The following is a 7,625-nucleotide window of genomic DNA, read 5'->3' on the forward strand; positions in this document are numbered from 1 at the left end:
TATTTACCTTTCCTCATCCAAAGTGAACAGTACTTTATAGTCTGATTTAAGTAGACTACTTATTAAATAGGATTGTTTAGTAATTATTTTTAAATTCTTGTACTTGGCATTGTTCAGAAATGTTGTAATGATAGTAGCTGTTATTCAATGAGGCACACCCATAGCTGCCCTATACCTGCAAGGAATGGTGTCTTTTCATTATTATTATTATTAAATTGATCTCCTTCAGAGAACATTTTCAGTAGTAACATGTAATTATCCAGAATTAAGCCAATATACTTTTGTTGATTTAATAAACTTATACACTATTATCTCTATATTTTCCTTGGATTTCAATGATGACAGGAGGAAATGTGTATTAATTACTGGCTGAAAAATGATAGAAAAGAAAATGTTAATTTTTTTGAATATTGTCAGGAAATGACCTCTTGGCTCTCTATTCTAAAGGTAAATCATACCATTCCGAGGACGCCGGGGAAGAGAGAAGAACTTTTAATCTATGAAAAGAAGACAATTGAGTTTCAAATAGTTCACTGAGAAATGTAATTAAAATATAACCAGATTTCTTTTTTTCCACAACTTTTGGAAGATTATGATCCTGAGGGAAGGAGAAAGGCAGGTATGTTGTGCAGAAATATATTAACCATTGTGCATTTCAAGGAAGGTTCACCATTGCCATTTCAGTGTTCTAATTGGAAAATTCTCCTTTAGAGATGATAGACTATTTCTTGTGCTCCTAATTTAAGTGGGAGATCCTCTTTTGGCTTGATATCTCTGCATAATATAAGCAATGGGTTCCATGATCTATTGTGTCCACTGTAGTTTGACAAAATGGCAGGTCACTCTTAGGCCTGGTACACTCTTGATTGATTCTTATATAGAAAACCTAGATTATTATTTTATTTTCCCTCTTACCATACATATAGATGCTTGGGATATATTTAGCCTATTTATAATATTGAAGTGGTTATTTCTCAACCTACTGACATTCACATGTGAGACAACTTCCCATTCTGTTTAAGACCAATGCTTCTATCCTTTTCTGGGAATTTTATTAAATACCCTGAAGTCATTCAAGACTCTTGTCTACATTTTCTATTAATTATGTATTTTATAATGAATGTTGGATTTTGAGTGTGAACATGGCAAAGGTAATTTCTTATTTGTTTTCAAACTAGGAACAACAACTCTGTTTTTCAATAGATTGTGAACACATGTTCTCTTACTAAACACTTTTCTAAAGGCCAACAAATGATCCTTGAATTAACTACAAGCTTTTCTTTCGTGATGTGTTTTGTTTTTTTTCTTTGTCAGTGGTTTGCTGTTGCTGTTTTGTTGTCTGGTTGTATACTGTTGCTTTGTTTTCCTCTGTCTTGTTTTTGTGCATTTTATTATCTCCACAGGTCTGTCTAAATAAGACATGCTGGATGAACTAGCTGGAGGAAAAACAACGGGACTGACAGTTCCGGGGGGACTTGGGATAGGGGGAGGTGGGCAGGGGGGAGGGTAAGGAAGTGGTGTTAACAAACCCAGGGACAAGGGAACAACATGGGGTCCAAATTGGTGGTGAGGGGGGAGTTGCAGGCCTGGTAGGGAATGATCAAGGGTAAGGTTATGTAAAGAAAAGGTATAGCTGTAACCCAGGTCGGGACAGAGCATGATAGTGGGGCAGGAGGAAAGTCAAGGGAAATAGAGAAAAGAGCTAGGAGGCAAAGAGCATTTATAGAGGTCTAGACAAAGACATGTACATGCAAATATATATATGAGGATGGGGAAATAGAGCTATGTGTCTATATTTATAGGTTTAGTATTAAGGTGGCGGAAGGACCTTGGGCCTCTACTCTAGCACTCCCTCAACGCATGAATATTTTCTTCTATTCAATTGGCATTCTATGATGCTCACCCTCCTGACACAACTGTTGAAGCCAAAGCGGGTGAAAAGTAAATGGGGTGGAGTCCCGTGGCGCTGGCGGCAGTGGCGGCGATGGAGGAGGAGGATGTGGGCCACGCACTGGCTGGCGGTGGCTCTGGCTCTGAGCGTGCTGCCGGGCGGCCGGGCACTGCGGCCGGGCGAATGCAGTGTGCATTTCTTTTCTGGGAAGGTTCTACCAGGGCCTGAAGGACAGAGATGTCATGTTCTCCCCAGCCACTATTGAAAAAGAACTTACCTGCTCCTGCCGGGAGGCCCGGGAGAAAGAGAATCGCTTGTGCTACTACATTGGGGCCACATGATGCGACCACCAAGATCATCAACGAGGTGTCGAAGCCCTTCGCCCATCACATCCCCGTGGAGAAGATCTGCAAGAAGCTAAAGAAGAAGGATGGCCAGATCTGTGAGCTCAAGTACGACAAGCAGATTGACCTGAGCAGCGTGGACCTGAAGAAGTTCCGTGTGAAAGAGCTGAAGAAGTACTGGACGACTGGGTGGAGACGTGCAAAGGCTGTGCCGAGAAGTCCAACTACATCCGGAAGATTCACGAACTGATGCCGAAATACCCGCCCAAGGCAGCCAGTTCATGGACTGATTTGTAGTTGGGGACCCCTGCTGCCCTGGAGGGAGAAGCAGTCCCTGTCTTTACCCACCTGACCTTTTTGTAATTTATTCTGTATGCGGGGGGAGCTCCTCCTCAAGTGGGTGTGAAGCCTGCAGCTGGGGCTGGAGCTCCTGGCTCGACAGTGCTCACCAGAGGGGTTCACTTCGTTTTTGCTGGTTTACTCTAGGATGGAAAGTGTCTGGGATATTATTATTAAAGGAAAAAAAATTCTAGTTCTTGGAAAATTAAAAAAAAAAAGTAAATGGGGTGAAGAAAGCTGATGGTGCCCAGCTATCAAAAGAGATAGTGTCTGGGGTTTTAAAGCTTGAGATAAACAAGCGGCCATCTAGCTCAGAAGCAACAAAGCCCACATGGAAGAACACACCAGCCTCTGTGATTACGTGGTCCCAAAGGGATCAGTTATCAGGCATCAAAGAACAAAAAATCATATCATTGGATGCACACCTCCATGTTACGATCGCAAAGGACAAACGGGTGCATGAGCAAAAGTGGTGAACAAAGCTGATGGTGCCCGGCTATCAAAAGAGATAATGTCTGGGGTCTTAAAGGCTTGAAGGTGACCAAGCAGCCATCTTGCTCAGAAGCAACAAAGCCCACATGGAAGAAGCACACCAGCCTGTGCGATCACGATGTGCCAAAGAGATCAGGGATAAGGCATCATAAAAAGAAAACAAAACACCTTATCATAGTGAATTAAAGGGGAAGTGCAGAGTGGAGACCCAAAGCCCATTTGTCGGCCACTGGAGACCGGCTCACAGAGGGGTCTAGGCGAGGAGATGAGTCAGTCAGGGTGCGATGTAGCACGGATGAAGAATACAGCTTTCCCCCAGATCCTGGATGCTTCCTCCCCACCAACTACCATGATCCGAATTCTACCTTGCAAGTCTGGATAGAGCAGAGGTTGTACACTGGTGCTTATAGGAGCTGGAGGCACAGGGAATCCAGGGTAGATGATACCTTCAGAACCAGGGGGTGACGGGCGATACTGGGACAGTAGAGGGTGAGTGGTTTGGAAAGGGGGAACTGATTACAAGGATCTACATGTGACCTCCTCCCTTGGGGATGGACAACAGAGAAGGGGGGAAGGGAGAGCCGGAAAGGGCAAGATATGACAAAATTATAATCTATAAATTATCAAGGGTTCATGAAGGAGGCGGGAGCGGGGAGGGAGGGGAAAAAAGAGGACGTGATGCAAAGGGCTTAAGTGGAGAGCAAATGCTTTGAAAATGATGAATGTACAGAAGTGCTTTATACAATTGATATATGTATATGCATGGATTGTGATAAGAGTTGTATGAGCCCCTAATAAAGTGTTTTTTAAAATTTAAAAAAATAAACACGCATAATAAATAGTATGATAGACAAAAACATTTTCATCTGTTCAAATCTATGTGTTTCATTTTGCAAAAGCATGAATAGAAATGTAAGACAGGTGTAACAGTACTAAATAAAAAGAGAAATGAAAGTAATGAAGTCATCTTTATGAACATCACAGAAAGCATGTTCTCCTTAATTTCTGACTCGTGGCTCAGAAACTGTTAATAGAGGTTACTGTTCTCAGCCCAGATCAGGTGGACGATATGATTGAGATGGAAAAACCCTTGCTTACAGTTATACATGTCAAATAAAGTTTTTGTAAACTGTATTTCTCCATGGTGGAGGAGGCGGGGGGAAGGAAAACAAAAGGATGAATATAAGGAAGAAAAGGAGAGTGGGGGCATGGGGCACTAATCCACCCAAGGGGAGGGTATTATTTATATCTCCACAGCGAACGTGGGACCAGACTTCAACCCAGTGCTGCAAGGTGTGAATGCAATATCCCAGCGTGGAGTAGGGAACCAGTGGAGAGGTCTAGGAGGCTTGGCCCAGCACCATAAATTAAGTGGATTCCTGCCCCTCCCCCGAAAAGAATTTGTTCCAAAGGATGACATTGACTCTGTAGCTCCGGGAGATGGACATATCTAATCAGGGCACACGGGAGCAGATGAAGGGGCAGGAGGAGAGAGTGGAACACAGCCTGGCCCACCAGGCCGTGATGATGATGTTCCTGAGTAGAGCAGCCAGTCCACAGAGAGAACAACATGGCTGGCCCCACTATGAGACATGATGCCCCTCAGTGACTAAGGGCGATACAGGGGACAGCACCGGAGACACAGTGTGAGAATTGCACCTGACCTGATCCACCACACCGAGGCAAAGCACTGGGGGAGTGCAGCGGAACAGCAAGGGAATGGAGTGGCAAGGTCTCCAGGGAATGCTGAAAGTGGACTTTGGGGCCAGGGCGTGGTGCCCCAACAGACTGGACTGGAAAACACTCCTAAGGGCCAGCAAATGATCCCTGAACTAACTACAAGCTTTTCTTTTGTGAAGTGTTTTGTTCTTTGTCAGTGGTTTGTTTTTGTTGTTTTGTTGTCTGATTGTATACTGTTGCTTTGTTTTCCTCTGTCTTGTTTTCGTGAATGTTAGTGTCTCCACAGGTCTGTCTGAATCGGACAGGCTGGATGAACTATCTGGAGGAAAAACAATGGGACCGAGAGTCCCGGGGGGGATTTGGGGTGGGGGTGGGGAAAGGGGGTAGGAAGGGCTGTCAACAAACACAGGGACAAGGGAACAACATGGGGCCCAAAATGGTAGAGAGGGGGGAGTGGCAGGCCTGGTGGGGAATGATCAAGGGTAAGGTTGCATAGAGAAGAGGTATAGCTGTAGCCCAGCTGGTGATGAAGTATGGTAGTAGGGCAGGAGGAAAGTCAAGGGAGATGGAGGACAGAGCTAGGAGTCAAAGGGCATTTATGGAGGTCTAGACAAAGACATGTACATGCAAATATATATATGAGGATGGGGAAATAGATCTATGTGCCTATACTTATAGGTTAAGTATTTAGGTGGTGGAAGGATCTTGGGCCTCTACTCAAACACTCCCTCAATGCACAAATACTTTCTTTTATTAAATTGGAACTCTATGATGCTCACTCCCCTGACACAACTATTGAAGCCAAAGTGGGTGAACAAATATATGTGACGAAGAAAGCTGATGGTGCCCGGCTATCAAAAGAGATAGTGACTGGGGTCTTAAAGGCTTGAAGATAAACAAGCGGCCATCAAGCTCAGAAGCAACAAAGCCCACATGGAAGAACACACCAGCCTGTGTGATCGAGTGGTCCCAAAGGGATCAGTTATCAGGCATCAAAGAACAAAAAATCATATTATTTGTGCACACTCCATGATAGGATCGCTGAAGACAAATGGGTGCATAAGCAAATGTGGCGAAGAAAGCTGATGGTGCCCGGCTATCAAAAGAGATATTGTCTGGGGTCTTAAAGGCTTGAAGGTGAACAAGCGGCCATCTAGATCAGAAGCAAAGAAAGCCCACATGGAAGAAGCACACCAGCCAGTGCGATCACGAGGTGCCAAAGAGACAAGGTATAAGGCATCATGCAAAAAAAAAAAGATATATGTATGTGTGTGTATATATTTATATATACATACATATATATGTATATATATATATATATATATATATATATATATATATATACCATTTTGAATGAAGGGGGAAGTGCAGAGTGGAGACCCAAGGCCCAAGTGTCGGCCACTGGAGATCCGCTCATAGAGGGGTTTAGGAGAGGAAACGGGTCAGTCAGGGTGCGAGGTAGTACCGATGAAGAACACAGCTTTCCCCCAGATCCTGGATGCTTCCTCCCTCCCAACTATCATGATCAGAATTCCACCTTGCAGGACTGGATAGGGCAGAGGTTGTACAATGGTGCATATGGGGGCTGGAGGCACAGGGAATCCAGGGTGGATGGTACCTTCAGGACCAAGGGTGTGATGGGCAATGCTGGGAGAGTGGAGGGTGAGTGGGTTGGAAAGGGGGAGCTGATTACAAGGATCCACATGTAACCTCCTCCCTGGGAGTTGGACAGTAGAGAAGGGGGGGAAGGGAGACTCCGGATAGGGCAAGATATGACAAAATAACGAGGTATAAATTACCAAGGGCACATGAGGGAGGGGGGAAAGGGGAGGAAGGGGGAAAAAAAAGATGACCTGATGCAAGGGGCTTAAGTGGAAAGCAAATGCTTTGAGAATGATTGGGGCAGGGAATGTGCAGATGTGCTTTATACAATTGATGTATGTATATGTATGGATTGTGATAAGAGTTGTATGAGCCCCTAATAAAATATTTTTTAAAAAACAAAAAAAAAACCCTGTATTTCTGTATATATTTGTAAATGATGATGTAGCAATACCTGGTGACACAAAGTTCAAGATCGTGGATGCTATTTGAAAGGTGAGCTGGTACCACCCACCAGCTGGTCCCTTGCACATTTAAACTGACAATCTGTGTCCAAAAAGATTACAGGTTAGAGATCCCTATTGGGGCAGTTCCAGTCTCTATAATGGGTGACCTTTAGTGAAAATGGATGATACATATACAAAACAACATGTCATTCTCAAGTGTGATGCAGTCTGGATTCTCCCTAACAGATATTAAAGACATGTTTCCTCCTGGTGCTCCTAATCTGAATTCTAGTCCTAGTCAACTCTTTTGGAGAATGGCAAGTTTGCTCTTTATGATACTACTTAGCGGTATCATAAATACTTTTCATTTTGTCTTTTAAACTTGGCAGACTTTCCTGAAGCCTCTGGCTTCACATAATCCTTTCATTATATTTTGAAATTAATTAATTGCTATTTATGTTTTCTTTATTCACTGCTAACCCTGACTTATCTCTATTAGAATGTGATCATCTCTTAACGCTCTGCCTTATTTTTTAAAAAAACATTTTATTGTGGCACTTACAGTTCTTGTACCCACACATAAATTGTATCAAGAACATTTGTACATATGTCACCATCATTATGTCCTAGATATTTATTTTCTTCTTTTTAAAAAAATCAATTTATTGGGGGCCTCATACAACTCTTATCACAATCCATGCATCCAGCCAGTGTAGTCCTCTCGCTCTTAGTTTGCTGATTTCAATGTGCTCTGCAGACAATTTTGTCCCACGGTCTCCTGTTCTAGGAAGAAGGACTCTGGTTCACACAGCACTCCATTTCCAGACCCGT

The 7,625-nt window shown here is 43.5% G+C and overlaps 1 pseudogene; it reads left to right on the forward strand.

Annotated features, from left to right (window-relative positions):
• Positions 1-1,997: 1,997 nt before the first annotated feature.
• Positions 1,998-2,579, forward strand: LOC142430785 (mesencephalic astrocyte-derived neurotrophic factor pseudogene; annotated as a pseudogene).
• Positions 2,580-7,625: the final 5,046 nt, after the last annotated feature.

This window comes from Tenrec ecaudatus, chromosome 17, assembly GCF_050624435.1.
Source record: "Tenrec ecaudatus isolate mTenEca1 chromosome 17, mTenEca1.hap1, whole genome shotgun sequence".
In the NCBI taxonomy this organism is placed as follows: Eukaryota; Metazoa; Chordata; class Mammalia; order Afrosoricida; family Tenrecidae; genus Tenrec; species Tenrec ecaudatus.